Genomic DNA, 18218 nt, shown 5'->3' on the forward strand with positions numbered 1-18218 from the left:
ATCAGAATGTTTTCAACCAGCAAATATCAACTCAAAGTATAGGTATTAAACCATGAACCTAAAACTTCAATTCAATGCTGCTAAAAAGTCAAAATCATATGTATTTATATGATCGAAACATTTTATATGTGCAAGTTCAGTAACTAAGGAGTTGTGCCAAAATCATGGGTACAGTCTCATTTGCCTTAATACTCTAGTTTTAAACTTTGTTTATGAGAAACTCTTAAAATATTATTTTAAAAAGGCAAAACATGAGTGTCTATTGAATAAATACTACCATACCAATTAATACACCTCAGATTCACATTATACCCACGAGCATCAGAATTACACAAGGAGGAAAAAACAAGAGACAAATAGGAACTGAAAATGAAACAGGAAAATTCAGGGAAGAACAAACACAGAAAGATTTAAAAGCAGGGAGGCAAAATTGAAAAATAAAAGGAAAGAGGCTGAGAAAACGTTAATTTAGCTCTGGGTGATAAGAACCAGGTCATTAAAATTTTTTAAGTCCACAGTATGCAATTCAATACATGTTTGTTGAGTTGAAAAATGGAGACATGTAGACACTTATGCTGTTCTTTCACACATGGAAGAAATCATTAACACTGTTGATTTTTGCTAACTCACAACCTGAGTTACTACAAAAAAATTATAATATTTTTACACTTTTTTTTAAAGAAATGGGGTCTCTATATATACACTGCTCAGGCTGGACCACATTGGCTATTCACAATCCCTATGATAGTGCACTGCAGCATCAAACTATAGAGGTCTTCCCACTTCAGCCTCCCAAGTGGTTGCAACTACACTACAGGCATGTACCACCTAGCCTGGCTAACCCTTTGTAGTATTAGTTACGTCTTTAACCTCATCACACGTAAGTCATAATAGATTCCAATCTGAATGCAATAAACAGCCAGTGGTGGTAAATAGGGTTTCTCTGTCAAGAGAACCAGGAGAGAAATATCCATGGAATGATAGGAAAGTAAGTCCAAACTATTTTAAAACCACATTCCACACCATTGTCTTTTATCTTTTACTTGGACATAAATCTTTCAAGAAACTGATAAAGATACTGACCCTCTTTCTCAAAGAAAAAAAGTATCCACACTCACTAAGTTTTACATATAATCTCCAGAAGGTTTCTGGATTCCCTGAAGAATATGCCCAGGCCCCAAGTTTAAAATCCTGCTCTACAATGAGAGTTTTCATTCCTGCCCTATCTTAAAAGAACTACAAAAATAATTATAAGTTAACATGCATGATACGTAAGTTGTGTTTCATCAGAGTACGTATTACAAATACTAATCAAATAGTTTTAAAATTCTATTTACTTGCCCTCCTATAACTTACATTTGTTCATATAAAAACTGAGACACATCACTGAGTTAAATTCTATAAATTTCTCAGAAGGTACAATGACCCATTTATATTAATATAACAAAGAGGTGAAACCTAAAATTTTTTTTTTTTTTTTGAGACGGAGTCTCGCTCTGTCGCCCAGGCTGGAGTGCAGTGGCCGGATCTCAGCTCACTGCAAGCTCTGCCTCCCAGGTTTACGCCATTCTCCTGCCTCAGCCTCCCAAGTAGCTGGGACTACAGGCGCCTGCCACCTCGCCCGGCTAGTTTTTTGTATTTTTTTAGTAGAGACGGGGTTTCACCTTGTTAGCCAGTATGGTCTCGATCTCCTGACCTCGTGATCCGCCCCTCTCGGCCTCCCAAAGTGCTGGGATTACAGGCTTGAGCCACCACGCCCTAAAATTTTAAGTGATACAAAAATCTGGTGGCAATTATTAGAATTTCAATAGAACTGCTTAACCAAAAAGGATTATATATTTATGTATATACAAGACAGACCACACTGTTTATATAATAAAACCATGAAACTGTTTCAGTGTGGGACATGTGAAGAAACATCATACGACCATTTAAAATAATTAAGACTGTAATGCAGCAAAATACATTACATAGAAGAAAGATTAAAATTTTTGTGTTGAGTATTATATACACTCATAGATGATACCTAAAAAATGAGAATCATTACATTTTTTTGAAGGGAGATTATTACAAACATTTTACTGTTTTAATTGTTCAACTTTTAAAATTTCACATTAAAACAATAAGTAACCAATCTAAATGCACAGTACTAAACTTCAACAGCTTAAATACATAAAAATAAGAATTATTCATATTATGAGAAAAAAACTGAGGCAGTTTGATAAGTATACTATTAAATTTCAAGTAATACAACAATTTTGAATTTTATTTTCTTACTATAGGGTTTCACTTGCTCTTGCTTCTGCTATCCTTTTCTTCACATTAAAAACATTGAAAGCAAATGACACAAAAAAAATTTTATCAATATTTCTGTCCTTCAATTGACACAATTTTATCAGTTAGGGTGACTCAAAAAAACCATTAGCAAAAACTTAACAAATCAAAATTCAAGACTGAAATCTGAACACAGTGAAAGTATTTTTCCACCAAAAAACATACAAAGCAAGCAGACACATTTGAAAAAAACAAAAGCAGTAAGTTGAGGGAAAGGTAATTTTCAACATAGGAATGCAAAATTCCATAAAAGTTCCGGTATAAATCAATGGACAACTAAACGAATACACCCTTAAGATATACAGGCTCCCAGAGCAGCCTATAAGAGCTTGATTTCGTTATTTGAATACAGTTAAAATATGACAGAAGTAGCTGAGAGGCCTAAGCTGAAAGCTATTATTATAGGTTATCTGTAAAAATAATGTTCATAGGTTAAAAAAAAAACAACAAAAAAAGCTATCTGTAATCTGATCACACTGAATCTAAATACTTGGCATTCCAAACGTGCCACTCTTCATACCATGTTTACCTTTCTTTAAACCCACAATACTATCTCATGTTTTTTTAAACAGACACGTTAATCTTTTTTTAAGAAAAATGATATATGGTTAAGTTCTCTACAGTAATAAAAAGTTTACTATTGGTAGCCAAGTATCATTTAATTAAATTTCCATTCCGCAAAAGGTTTAGCTACAATGAACTCCTCCTGCTACAATTAAATATTAGGCATCATGTAGTTGATAACCTTCGAATATAGTATGCGTGTTATATTGCAGATACATCCTGAGCAAAAGTAAATTATTTTAAGATTAGTGAATAGCAATATAATGAAGCAGTAAAATGGAAGGCAAGAGTCTTGACTTTTAGTTCCAATTCGGCCTTCACTCAGTCTTACTTAAAAATTTTAACCATGAGTTTCTTCTCACATGGCTTTAGGGTCCAAACTACTTGCATGATCTTGGATATGCCAAGATCCAAGTGGCCCCCAGTTGGTGGTGCCCAGAGTACCCATGGTAGAAGCAAATGCATAACCTCTTCCGTGGAATCCTTCCCCAAGTCAGGCTCCTTAAGGTTTTTAAAAATTATTATCCAGATATGAGCCCACAAAAAAATAACAGAACATGTGACAAGCCATCATGAACAAGAGGCAGAAGAAACAAGCTAAAGAATTAGATCCCCAACTGCACTCCAGCCTGGGAGACAGAGCAATACTCCATCTCAAATAAATAAATAAAATAAACACATAAATAAAACCAAATGGATAGGTTAAAAATAGTTGCAAAGAGATCAATTAAAATGACTTTCAATAGTTTAAGTAGATCTGATGACAGTAAATCAATTTCAACACAGAAATACTTGGGTGGAACAACTAACAAGAAAACTCAACTATTTGAAAGTGAGTGAGGACTCTAGTAAGACAATTCCCACATGTCATGCTTGGAAGGTTCCATAAAAGAGAAAAACCCCTTGCCAAGATTAAGAATACAGGAATACGTTCCTATCTGGGAGTTGTAGATCAGATTTTGAAGAAAATATGGGACCACCAGCTAGAAAAGATCAGCAGTCAACCAAGTGGGAAAAATCAGCAGGAGGAGGCTACTATGGATTCTAAATCAGGCAATCAGAGGAACCACTTTCTAAAGTTCCATTTAAAGCACCTCACCTCATCCCTGCAATCAAATCTAAAAATCTTTGCCTTGTCCTTTGTATGAAATCTCCACCTAACCTTCAAAACCCAGCTTAAATCAAACCTATGAATATGTAATTTCAACTCTCTTCCACAATAGTCTTTATTATTCATTTGTTATTTAGCACTGACCATATGTCAGGACTGCTCTAGGACATTCTGAGTAGACAGCAGTAAAAGGGCCACAAACCCTGCACTTACAGAGCTAACATTCTACTAAGTGGTAAGACGGACCAACAATTAGTATGCAGTATATGAAAGGGCAATAAGTAGCAAGAATAGTGATAAGCAGGGAAGAGAAATAGGGAGAACAGGAAGATGTGGACAGCGGTTAAATTTTATTTATTTTTTTTTTTTAATTATTTAGAGACAGGGTTTTGCCATGTTGCCCAGGCTGGTCTGAAACTCCCAATGGTTAAAATTTAGAGTAGAATGGTCAGAGATGATTTCATTTTTAAAAAATGACATCTCAATAAAGACCTGAAATAAGTGAAAGATAGAGCCATGTTGCTATCTGTATCTAAGTGAAGAGCAAAATACGGTGAATGAGAGAAGAGCAAGCACAAAGACCATGAGACAGTAACATACCTGCTATATATGAGCAAGAGCAGTAAGGACAACATGGTTGAGGCAGAATGAACAGAAGGATAAACTGATGAGGTCAAAGAGAATTTGAAAGGGAGAGGGGATGTGGTTAACAAATCATGTTGTTTCTTACAGGAAAAGGATTGTGGCTAACGCTCTCAGTAATATGGGAAAACTACTGGAGGGGTGTGACTAGGGAAGGGTGTAGGGAGAAAGTGAAATCAGGGAAAACTGTTAGGTGACAACTGAAATAATTTAGAGATGATGGTAGCAGGTGAGGTGGTCAAAATTTAGATACTTTATAAAGGTAGAGCCAAGATGATTTGCTGATGGACTGGATATAGGGTATGAGAGAATAAACAAAGCCAAAGGCAATTCCAAAGCTTTTAGACTAGGCCAAAAACAAAGGAGCTGCCCTTTACTGAGATAGGGGAAATGTGGCAGGGACATGGTTAAGGTTGAAGATAAGGAGTTAGGTTTTAGGTAAGTGGAGATGTCCAGTAGACAGCTAAATAATAAGAGTTGTCACGTGAGAAGTGAAGGCTAGGGATATAAATTTGGAAGTATTCAGCAAATGGACTATACTTAATGCCATAAACTTGGATAAAATCCCAAACAAATGGGTATAAATAGAGACCAGGTCTCAAGACTGAAGCACTGAAATTCAACAACAGGAAGATGAAGAACTCTCAAGGGAGAGAGGAGAGGTAGAAAGAAAACCAGGAGTGTGCTGTCCTGGACACCAGATGAATACAGTCTATTAAGGAGGAGAGATGGATCAATTTTGTCAAATGGGGTTGGTAAGTAAAACACAATGAAAACTAGTAATTGACTTCTGAATTTAGCAACACAGACGTTACTGGTGACTTTGACCAAAGCAGTAGAGTAGTGGTGATCAAAACCTGATTGAAACTAATTTAAAAGTTAAAAGAACTCTAGCAAGTGTGGACAACTCTTTGAAGCAGCCTTCCTGTGAAAGGATGCAGAGAAATAAGATGGAACTTGGAGGAGAATATGAGGTTAAGAGTTTGGTTTTTAAAGATGGGAGAAACTACAGCATGATAATATGCTGACAAAAAAACGATTCACTAAAAAGGGAAAGACTAATGATGCAGGAGGGAGAGACAATGTTTTCAAATAGCAAGAAAGGACAGAATTTGGACAAGTAGATAAGAGTGATTGGCCTTAAATAGTACCACAGACAGTTCATCTGTAGGAACACAGAGAAGGAAGAATACAAAAGCACAGACCCAAGACAGGAAAGGAGGTAGATGGTATAGACGTTTGTGAAAATTCTGTTCCTAATGCTACGATTCTCTTTATGAAATGAGAAGCAAAGTCATAAGCAGAGAATAAGTGTAAAAAAGATGGTGGCCAGGCACGGTGGCTCACGCCTGTAATTCTAGCACGCTGGGAGGCCAAGGAGAAAGGATTGCTTGAGCCCAGAGTTCAAGACCATCCTGGGCAACATAGCAGAACTCTGTCTCTACAAACAATAAAAAATTAGCTAGACGTAGTGGCATGCACCTGTAGTCCCAGCTGCTCGAGAGAACAATGCAGAAAGATCACTTGAGCACAGGAGCTCAAGGCTACAGTAAGTCATGATTTCACCTCTGCGCTCTAGCCTGGGTGACAAGGGAGACCCTGTCTCAAAAAACAAAAATACAAAAAAAAAAAAAAAAACAGTATTGAAGGTCTTATAAAACACATTACAATTATTGTTGTAGTTTTCATTCTTTGTAAGTTGCACTCGTTTTAATTTTCCACTTAGGTTTTTGAATGCAGGGTATTTAACAGTGTTCACAAATAAATTTGCTGACTTTAAATGAATTTATAATCTCACTGAGAAAGGAAGTATATAGTATCTACAAAACTAACCAGAGCAAAAAGCCTAACTTGAGCCTCCATGTGATTCTACTCTTCCAGCTCAAGTACCATGTCCACAGCTAGTTCTCCTCCTAAAATTCCAGAGCACTTATTCTCTATTTACATACACATGCACAGAATTCTATGAGACAGTAAACGGTTTCAACTAATATAGCAAGGCAGCAACATACTGCAGTATGATAAAGATAAGAAAATAATAATTGAATTCAAAATCTAAAACGAACCCAAATACATACAAAAATTCAGTTTACTCTAAGTTATTTCCAATCAGTAGAAGGCTGTATCATTCAAATCAACTAAAAACATCCAAATAAAGTTTCAAACATAAGAAAAAATATAAAGCACTTGAGGGCTGGGCGTGGTGGCTCACACCTATAATCCCAGCACCTTCAGAGGCCACAGCAGGTGGATCACTTGAGGTAGGAGTTTAAGACCAGCCTGGCCAACATGATAAAACCCTGTCTCTACCAAACATACAAAACTTAGCTGAGTGTGGTGGTACACACCTACAATCCCAGCTACTCAGGAGGCTGAGGCAATGACAGTCACTCGAATCCAGGAGGCAAAGGGTTGCAGTAAGCCAAGGTCACACCACTGCACTCCAGCCTGCGTGACAGAGCAAAAATCTATCTGAAAAAAAGAAAAAATATAAAGTACTTGAAAACACAAGAAAATAGATAGGCTCATTTTACATAGTTCTATATGTTTAAATTTTTGTAAGCATATTCCATTTGCAGTAAGAATTTTTAAAAATAAATGATTCTACCAATCGATTTAAAAAAACAAAAAACTCAATGAGAAAAATAGACAAAGCATTAACCATTTCCTGAAATGGCCATCAAAATGCAAAAACTCATTTAAATTCCTATTGTCCTAGTCAGTCACTACACCAAAAGTATAATGGCCCCGGAGTGCACAACACAATTAAACAATTATCTTTTAAAATAAGAGGAAAAACATTCGAAGTAAGCAAAAGACACAACAATCCAGGAAATCCAAACACTGAATTCCTCAGCATGGGAATCCCATTTACAGTATCTTTTCTAAGATTAACTCTATAGACCACACTAAAATTTCAAAGCTGTGGTACAATTTCTCCTTTTAAACTGCAAGGCAGTTATTTCTATGACTCACATCTTATTAACACACCCCTTACTTCAGCAATATCCATTCTAAAGTACTGCTACCCCAATCTGAAATGAATACAACTAATGCCAGAAATGAGTAACGAAATTTAATTTCTCCATTAGGTATCATGTCACAACAAATGAGACTTCTATTTTTTAATCAAACTTTTTCCCCTTTAATGAGAATAGATCAATCCATTTGAACAGCTTTCTCAAGAAACTGAAAAGGAATTGCATAGATGATAGCTGCTGAAAGTATCTTTCAGACTTTTGCTTACTCATCATGCCCAAACCAGCCCATTTTCTCAGGAAAAGGCACTGCTCATTTTAAAACAATTCCATAGGAAATAATCTGGTTAAAAGTTTATTCTGTAAAAAAAATCTAATTTATAATTAGATAAACTGAAAGCTTTAATACCAAAAAAATTAATAACTTTTTAAAATAGTCTTTCAAATCAACACATAAAATCAGTTTTCAAAGACAAAAGAACATAAGTCATCAAAACTGTTCAAAAATTAACACTACAACACGAAATTCATACCAATAATGTAACCGTAAAACAGCTACACCATGTACAGAAGCTTTCCTCCCCTTAAAATCTACCATCTTGACCTACTTTTCCTTTCATAAGATTCCTGAGTAAGAAAGGGCCATCTAATCCAACTAGTCACTCAGAGATTAGACCCAGCTGAAACAGGCAGCCAGCCCATGCTTGAAAAGCAGGGATGAACACCTCCCATAAACCCCCTTTATTTCTTTAGAAAGACAAGTTCTTTTTAGTTTTGATCCAAAATCGCATCACCCTGTAACTTCTCCCAGTGGTCCTATCTCTACCCTAACCTTAACAAATCTGTCCAATCCCACTACCACCAGGTAGTCTTAATAACTGATGCTTAAACTTAACAAAATTAAATTTAAGGTGGATCACCTTAGGTCACTCAACAATGGAAGTACTAAAATGACCAGATGTTTTAGGTATTATGTCTTTTTTGGGGATAAGCAAGAATAATTTATTCATAAAGGATACAATGATGAATGTCCAATAAATCAAATGTGAATTCAAGAATAATTTATTCTTGCTTATCCCCAGAAAAGACATAATACCTAAAACATTTATTCTTGCTTATCCCCAGAAAAGACATAATACCTAAAACATCTCACAAACTAAACATGAAATGTAAATGAGAATATCAAATACTGTCAAAAATGACTCTACCAAAAAAGTTTTGCTTATGAAAACAAGAATTTTTTGGCCGGGCGCGGTGGCTCAAGCCTGTAATCCCAGCACTTTGGGAGGCCGAGACGGGCGGATCATGAGGTCAGGAGATCGAGACCATCCTGGTTAACACGGTGAAACCCCGTCTCTACTAAAAAATACAAAAAACTAGCCGGCCGAGGTGGCGGACGCCTGTAGTCCCAGCTACTCGGGAGGTGGAGGCAGGAGAATGGCGTGAACCCGGGAGGCGGAGCTTGCAGTGAGCTGAGATCCGGCCACTGCACTCCAGCCTGGGTGACAGCGCGAGACTCCGTCTCAAAAAAAAAAAAAAAAGAAAAGAAAACAAGAATTTTTAAACCTTGTCCAAGAACACCCAATTAAAGGCAAAATAGCCCAAATACAAACAAAAAGTTCAGTATATTATCACAGTGCCATTTCAAATCAGTAAGTTGAAAAAAACATAGATTTAATAAGTAGTGTTGGCACAAATGCGAAAAAGACACAAGAGAAAGCTTGTTTGCTTTTCCAAAACCCAAAAGTCTCCATTAAGATTTTACAATCATAAATTATTATCTACAGTCTCTGCCAATCCAGAACACTCCCCTACTGCCGCTTCCTACCACAAATACTAACATAAAAATGGCTCACAGATCACCTGAGGTCAGCAGTTTGAGAACAGCCTCGCCAACATGGTGAAACCCCATCTCTACTAAAAATACAAAAAATCAGCCGGGCATGGTGGCGGGCCTGTTAATCCCAGCTACTCCGGAGGCTGAGGCATGAGAATCGCTTTGAACCTGTGCAGCAGAGGTTGGCAGTGAGCCAAGATTGCGCCACTGCACTCCACCCTGGGTGACAGAGCTAGACTCCGTCTCAATAAAAAGAAAAAAAAATGGATCAACGGCCACAAAAGCCCTGTGACTCAGGAAAAACTCTTGGGAAGGAAAAATCTCTCTGGAAAAAAACTACCTCTATCCAATCTAGTCTGTACAGTATAGTATTTGCAGATATTCTCCTGTCAAAGGTGAACTTCCAGTCAAAATGAACAAGAGTAGCACATACAGAGAGTAGATCCCAAAAAACTGATAACAGAATGTGAAAGACTATTAAAACAAAAATGTCAGCCATTAGAGTTATAAAAGAAATCAGAAACACAGAAAACACTCATTAAAAAAAAGAAAAATTAGAACTTGAACTTTATAAATTATGTGTATGCATACATATGCACACACAGACATACAAACACCCCCAGAAATTAAAAGCCAAATGGCCTGATAACTATATAAAGCTGAATTATCAAACAAGACAGACTTGATTAAAAAACTGACAATGTACCACAAAAAATTATACATAAGGGAAAATATGAAAGAAAAATTAACAGACATAAAGGATACAATGAGAATGTCCAATGAATCAAATGGGAATTCAAGGAGAGGAAAGAACAAAGAAACAAAGTGGCTGAGAATTTTCAAAAACTGCTGAAAGCTATGAATCTTCCAATTCAGGAAAGGCAACAAAATTTGAACAGAATAAAAGATATTTAAACATATTTGCAGTAACACCGTGTAACTCAAACAAGTCTTGAAAGCAACACAGAAAAGAGTACTGAAGAAGAAATTTAGACTTACATAGTACTTAGCAATAGAAGCCAAAGGATAATGTAATAAAATCTCTATAGAAACAATGACCATTAATTACCACAGAATTCTAGACCCTGCTGAACACTGGAATATTATTAGTTTTCAGAAGCAATAAGTCTGTCAGCTATGCAACAAACAAAACTGATTAACATTAGTAAATAGTAAAAATTCAGACTTTATATGAAATTTACTAATCCAGAATGTAATTTTTTTAATGAATAGTACCTCTTTCCAACCAGAGTATGCCTGACTGAGAAACCAATATTCTTATTCTTTCATTAGGGATTACAGCTGACCTTTGCTTTTCTCTAATAAACTCTTCAGGAATGCACAAAGAAGAGTGCTAGCAAAGAGTTTTCCCTCTCTGGCCCCTCGATTCCAAGCTTCCATGTACAAAGCCATATAAAATTAGGACAAATCTTCACAGATAGTCAAGTACACCAGTTAAATGATGAAAGCCTGAATTTTTTTCTAAACCTTACAATCTATTCTGTAGTCTACATTTTAATTTCTACACTTCTACAACCTACATTTCTCCTTTTTTTTTTTTTTTTTTTTTTTTTTTTTGAGATAGGATCTGACTCTGTCACCTAGACTGGAGTGCAGGGGCATGATCTTGGCTCACTGCAACCTCCACCTCCGGGGCTCAAGTGATTCTCTGGCCTCAGCCTCCCAAGTAGCTGGGATTACAGGTGCCCGCTACCATGTCTGGCTAATTTTTTTATTTTTAGTAGAGATAGGGTTTCACCATGTTGGCCAGGCTGTTCTCAATCTCCTGACCCTCAAGTGATCCGCCCACCTCGGCCTCCCAAAGTGCTGGGATTACAGGCATGAGCCACCATGCCGGCCCTTCTACATTTCAATTTTAATGTTCATATTCCACAGGGAAATTCCTATCATTGCTATTTAAGAAAAAGCAAAGAGATTCAACATCTACACAAACAGCAAAATCGTCAATAAACAGCAAAATCTTACAATCTAAAAACAAGTACAAACGAAGAATCCGATAAAATTAAGAAATGTTCTGATTCTGATTCACTGAAATAAAGAGGCATTTGCTTTAATACATTCACAATCTTATGTATTTATCATTCTCTGAAATTGTACCTTAAGAACTATGGCTTAAGAAAACATTCACTGAAGATTTTTACTCACTTCTTATACAAAGTTTAGTTTATACTACTCAAAAAGTATAAGTCAAATGAGTAACTCTCCTTTTCAAATATATGTTCTCCCATCTATCTGGGAGCCCAACACAGAGTCCAACGCAGTGTTGTCAAATATTTAATAACTTTATATAGGTGGTCCTTGTGAGTTCTTCCCTTTGGATTTTTTTTCAAAATAATCCTTCATATATACAGTATATACTAATTCTATTTGTGTTCACTGGTACTCTGAAACACAAAATCAAGGATGTTTTATCATGATATGGTCTTCATTATAATGCTCTATTCTTGAAGCTGCCAAGAGTCTATGACAGAAAAAACATCAGAAAGTACAGACATAATTACCTTGAATTGGAAATAAGTGTAGCTCTCATATATTAACAAAGTTTAAGTCTACAGTGGCAAAAAAAAAAAAAAAAAAGTTTGTCAAAAACAGAAAAAAAGGTTCTACTCTTTTAACATCACTCACAATAATAAGAAACCTAGGCAAAAAATTAGTGAGAGAACAGATCTTACTAAGAACAACCATAGGAAGCTAACTCCAAGAAATAGTCCTTGTGATTTCACCAACTGAAAGTTGGTTTAAGTACGTAAATTACGTAATTAGCATAATTAAAACACAGCATACCATGAACCTTCAAAATTTGTGATCGCAAAGACTGCCTTCCAGACAACAGAAATATGAAGTAAGAGGCTGAAAGGTGATCAGTTATCAGAACCTAAATTACAGCCACAAGTAGAGGCTCCTATCCTATAGTCATCCTTAGAATCCATGTTTACAACACAACCACCTCAACAGCCATGCAAACATAGATGTTGCCTTCAGCAGACACAGCTGCCATGATCCTACATTTCAAGTTCCAGGAAAGGCTTCTGCTTTCCTCACTATTAGAAGATGCCTGAAGAAAACTAGCCGGGCGTGGTGGCGGCGCCTGTAGTCCCAGCTACTCGGGAGGCTGAGGCAGGCGAATGGCGGGAACCCGGGGGGCGGAGCTTGCAGTGAGCTGAGATCCGGCCACTGCACTCCAGCCCGGGCGACAGAGCCAGACTCCGTCTCAAAAAAAAAAAAAAAAAAAAAAAAAAAGAAGATGCCTGAAGAGTCAGGGGAAAAAAAGTAAAAGCTATTAAATATCATGTACTAAATATAGAAAGTAGTCAAATTAAAATTGATGAATTTATTTTAGGTAAATCCAGACAATTGTTACTAAAAAATACAGGCACATCAAAAGCTATCCACTATAAACCATTTTTTTTGTTTTTTGAGACGGAGTCTTGCTCTGTTGCCCAGGCTGGAGTGCAGTGGCGCAATCTCAGCTCACTGAAAGCTCAGCCTCCTGGGTTCATGCCATTCTCCTGCCTCAGCCTTCCGAGTAGCTGGGACTACAGGCGCCCACCACCACACCCGGCTAATTTTTTTGTATTTTTAGTAGAGACGGGGTTTCACCATGTTAGCCAGGATGGTCTCGATCTCCTGACCTCATGATCCGCCCACCTCGGCCTCCTAAAGTGTTGGGATTACAGCCGTGAGTCACCACGCCCGGCCGCCAAACCAGTCACTATTAAAAAAAAAAAAATCACTCCAGTACCTTTTTAAATAAAAGGATTACTAAATCAGGAAAACCCAATACACATTATGGAATGTCTGATTTTGTCAGAACAGTCATAAACAAGCTATCCTTGGTGACAAGATTGATAAATCCTGAACATGGCTGAATAGTGGCATAAATTGGAGAATATTTAAAAGGTTAAACCATAATATCCCAAAGTTGCCAATTAATGTTTAGAAAGTACCTTAACAATGTACAAAAAAACTCGGTTCTTAGCCTAACCTTACTAACATTTTAATCGATTACTTAAAGATAATCTTGCCAGTTCACAAATGTGGATGAGAACAAAGGGCAAACCAATGAAAGGTTTCAGAAAATAAGATTTGTATTATCCTGTGTTACTCTTTGAGCTACCTGGTTAGAATAGCAGAAATTCTGACAACTAGTTCAGATAAGCTGGAATATCAGTTATTAAGTCTACAAACTTACCCCACATAATCAGCTGTTCATTTAACTGGTTTTCATCAAAATGGCTCTTGAAAATTACCACTTTTCAAGCAATGACCTTTTTTGGTATTAGTGACTGTTTACCTAAGCACACACAAAATAAATATTCTATAGAGTGAAATTTCAACATTTATGATTTCAGGCAAAGACACAATCAATGTTTTATTCAACATAATTATTTCCCGTCAGCGTATATCATATGCAACAGATCTATACTGCACATACAGTATACTGGATGAACCTAGATATGCTTTGTGTATATACGCAGAGCAAGAAAGTCAATGAGCTTCTAGCTCCTACAACTCTGTCTTTTCTGCTTGCGTTCCATTTCCCGTGTTTTAAACAACTTGTGTTTATCTGTTATTGCCCTAGTGGTGCTTTTCTGCGCAGACAACTTAAGTGCAGACTGAATGCAAGACAACTCTGAACTCCAGAACACGTGAATTGGTGAAAAAACACAATATAGAAGAAACAGACTTTCCAAAAAGTGACACCCTACCAACCAGACTACCATCCACCATCAAATTTTCTTTCTCCTTTGGCAAATACAATTAGCCTTCAATATACATTATATTTTATGTATAAAGTGTATTTACTTTCAACTTGTTTATACCTACACAAACTTGTCTTCATTGTTAGATTAATATTTACCTACATGTGAGAACTGTTTGGGATGAAATATTGCATCATAATTCCCTACTAAAATTAATGGAAATATGCTTTCATTTAATAGCTTTTAAATTACCAGCAGGGTTTTCAAGAAAATAAATTCAAAACATTGAATATGTGACTTTCAAGTTGGAGACAACAAGCAAAAATATTTCAGACAACAACGGATCCCAGTCCAAACTCAAAAAACGGAAAAAAAAAAAAAAAAATCTACTCTGCTTGAGTGGGAATAGCAACTCCAAAACAGAATGAAGAAACACAAGATGAGTAAGATCAAGCAGCAAAAGCAAGAATCGCATTTCAAGACTTAAGGATTCTAACTAATTATTATATCATCATAAATCAGTGTGATGCTAATATCAGATGTGTTCTGTAGAGCTGAATAATATTCAACAAGATTAAAAGACAGATTTGTGCAAAGGAAGGGAAAAGATCACTGAACTAGAGCGCTCAGGATACACTATGAATACTACTCAGGATACACAAGCTGGGATTCAAAAAACAAGTAAGACTAAGATAGAAATGAAGATAAAGACTTCCAATAAGGATCCTCCTACTCCAAATAACTTAATAATGGTGTGAAATACTACTTTTGCACCAACCTTTTGCAAGAATATAAAAGGAAATGATTTAAAAGATATGGCTAAACTCAAAACTAAGATAAACATCATAGTGGGATGAAATGCAATAAAAATTCAAAGTAGCAACCCATATCTTAAATGGAGTAGAGGGAAGAAGGAACCAGGAAGATGGCTGGATAGTTCAGCTCCTAAAAGTAACAGCAATAAAACAGAACCAGGTTCACTGCCTGATGCCAAGGGGTCAGGATTTGCACAGCTTGTAAAAAGAGGTTTTAAAAAAATAAAAAGGTAAAAAAGGAGAGGGCAAGAGAGGGGAGAAAAACAATGACACTGCAAATCCAGAGCTATAACTTTATAGAAGCTCCAAGCCTGGAGAAAAAAAAAAGATAACAAAACATCCAATGTCATAGCAAATTAAAAATTAATAATTCCTTAATACAAAGCTAGCATTCGTTCACATTCCCCAATTGCTTTGTAAGTATTTTGTTATTCCTTGACTGGTATATTTCTTGTCTCCTTTCACCTACTATACCTATCTCTTCATTTTCAGTTTCTTACAATTCTTAGAACTTTTAGTTGGGGAGGGAAAAAAAAAACAAAAACCAGGCAGCTAGTCCTACAGAGTTTCCCAGTGTGAATTTTGTTAATAGTACCCTCACAGTGTTTAACAAGTTTTTTTTTTGGGGGGGGGGGGTGTCTATTTCTGATCAATTCGTAAACTCAAAAACAAGATTAAATATCAGGGTTTTGATTTGAACACAAAAGTCATCAAAATAATGAGTCTGTCCAATGTTAAAACCAGGTTTTTTTTTAATCCAAAACATAGCAAGAAATTTAATGAGAAAAAACAATCATATAAAAACATGAATTCACGTCAGATGTTTTATGAAATGGTCTGACAAAGATTTTTTAATTTGAACATGTTAAAGGAAGAGATAGAGATTTTCTAAGTAGCAAAAGGGTTGTCAAACAAAAAGAGAATTGAAACCGGTGATTATGAAAAAGCAATTCCAAATCTAAAATATGAAAATTATAGATACTGGCATATAGACTCAACAGATACAACACACTCTAGACAAAATAGAAAAATAAAATGGTAAATTGCTAGACAGTAATGAATTCACCTAGCATGAAGCACAGAGAAGAGAAAAAAATGATAGAACAATCAAAGACACGGGATAAACTAAGACTCCAAGACAGGTCTAACAAGTGAGAAAAGTGAAAATAAAAGAAGCAATATTTAAAGAGGTAAGAATTTTTCAAAATTAAGGATTTGATTCCTCATACTGTAAGTACACTCTGAGTACCAGCTGGATACACAGAAGTTTGTCCATATTTATTCAAAATACCAAGCACAAAGATCTACTTCACAATATATGTGCAAAACAATTTAAGAAAACCACATGCAAACACTGGCATCACTGTCAAATATTTACAAAACACTTAGGATGTCAACTAGGGATTGGAGGAGGGACTTCAAAGTTTACTGAATAACTATCCAAAGTTTCTTTCTAAAAACATACAGTCATCCCTCAGTATGCATCAAAAATTGGTTACAGGACACACACAGATATACCAAAATCTGCCCATAGTCAAGTCAAATAGCCCATCTACTCAGGTTTCACCATCCTGTGCCACGCATAAATGGACCCATGCAGTTCAAACCTATGTTGTTCAAGGGCCACTTGCAATTATTTTCTTGTGACTCTAAAAGTAAGTTGTAGATGCAATCCTCAAAACAACCTCATAGTCAAAGTATTATTTCAAAGCATCTATAAATAAACACATTTTAGCCCTTAAAAACTGAAACGGTAAGCAGTGGAAACCTTGGAGAAAAGAAAACAGCACAAAGGGGAAGAAACAAAAATCAATTCAAAGGAAAGAACTGTGAGACAACATAAAACTTTAGAAGACAACATGTGAGAACATCTTCATAACCGTGAGGCAGAGAAGAATTTCTTAAACTAGACACAAAGTACAAATTATAAAAGGAAAATTTAATTATACATTAAAATTTTTACCTTTTAATAGAGACACCATAGGAAAGTCAGAAGACAAGCCACAAAGTAGGAAGACATTTATAACACATAAGTGGCAAAGAATTAGTATTCAGAACATATGAAGAAATCTTGCCACCCAAAAAAATAAACCCAACAGAAAAATGAACAGTCATTTCAGAGAAAAGGAAACTAGTGCCCAGCAAACACTGAAAATATGTTTTGTCTCATTAATCAGAAACGTAAGGCCAGGCGCAGTGGCTCACGCCTGTAAATCACAGCACTTTGGGTGGCCAAGGCAGGCAGATCACCTGAGGTCGGGAGACCAGCCTGACCAATATGGAGAAACCCCATCTCTACTAAAAATACAAAATTAGCCGGGCGTGGTGGCGCATGCCTGTAATCCCAGCTGAGGGAGGAGAATCGCTTGAACTCGGGAGGCAGAGGCTGCGATGAGCCAAGATGGCACCACTGCACTCCAGCCTGGACGACAAGAGCAAAATTTCGTCTCAAAAAAAAAAGAAAGAAAGAAATGCAAAGACATATAATGTATCAATTCACACACAATAGGCTAACTGGTTTCTGCCATTATCATGTATAGGGAAGAATGTGGAGCCATCACACATATACACTGGTGACAGGAATAAACTGGAACATTTATATTGGAAAGAAAACAATTTAGCACTAACTAGTAAGGTTTAAAATATATGTCTCCTACAATCCAGCAATTCTATTTCTAGCTAGTTATAAGCCCTAAAACTATCTACACTCTAGTATCATTAGCGATTAGCATAAAACTTAGGTCTTGACTAGTGTTTTTAGTTTTAATGAAACAGAATAGCATGGAATAGTATACCTGATAATATAATGAGTAATAATTTAAAATGTGTTTCTTACTGTGAGTGGTAACAAAAAGTTTGAAAAAAAACAGTATCCTAGAGACACAAGTGCAATAAAGAGACCTATGCTATTCAAGGTGTTCCTAGTAGCACTGTGTATACTAACAACAAAAATACCTAGAAACCCAAATGTCCAACAACAGGAAACAGGTTGTAAAATATTCATACATGAAGTAGCCAACTCAGTTAGAGCTACATACAACATGATGAAAGAATATCCCGGGCCAAGGCAGGTGGATCACAAGGTCAGGAGATCAAGATCAGCCTTGCCAACATGGTGAAACCCTGTCTCTACTAAAAATATAAAAATTAGCTGGACGTGGCGGTGCATGCCTGTAATCCCAGCTACTCAGAGACTGAGGCAGGAGAAATGCT

The 18218-nt window shown here is 36.3% G+C and overlaps 1 protein-coding gene across 19 annotated transcripts in view; it reads right to left on the minus strand.

Annotated features, from left to right (window-relative positions):
• Nucleotides 1-18218, minus strand: part of LOC105473588 (kinectin 1) — a 160346-nt gene that overhangs the window by 132271 nt on the left and 9857 nt on the right. For 2 of the 19 annotated variants that reach the window (XM_071100133.1, XM_011727433.2), the window contains exon 1: nt 7000-7123. The exons of 15 other annotated variants lie outside the window; for them this stretch is intronic. The gene's annotated coding sequence lies outside the window, so the exon portion shown is untranslated. Of the gene's footprint in view, nt 1-6999; nt 7124-18218 lie in introns of those variants that run through there. 2 more of the 19 variants (XM_071100122.1, XM_071100131.1) reach the window with 2 other exon arrangements.

Source organism: Macaca nemestrina, chromosome 7 (assembly GCF_043159975.1).
Source record: "Macaca nemestrina isolate mMacNem1 chromosome 7, mMacNem.hap1, whole genome shotgun sequence".
NCBI classification, from domain to species: domain Eukaryota; kingdom Metazoa; phylum Chordata; class Mammalia; order Primates; family Cercopithecidae; genus Macaca; species Macaca nemestrina.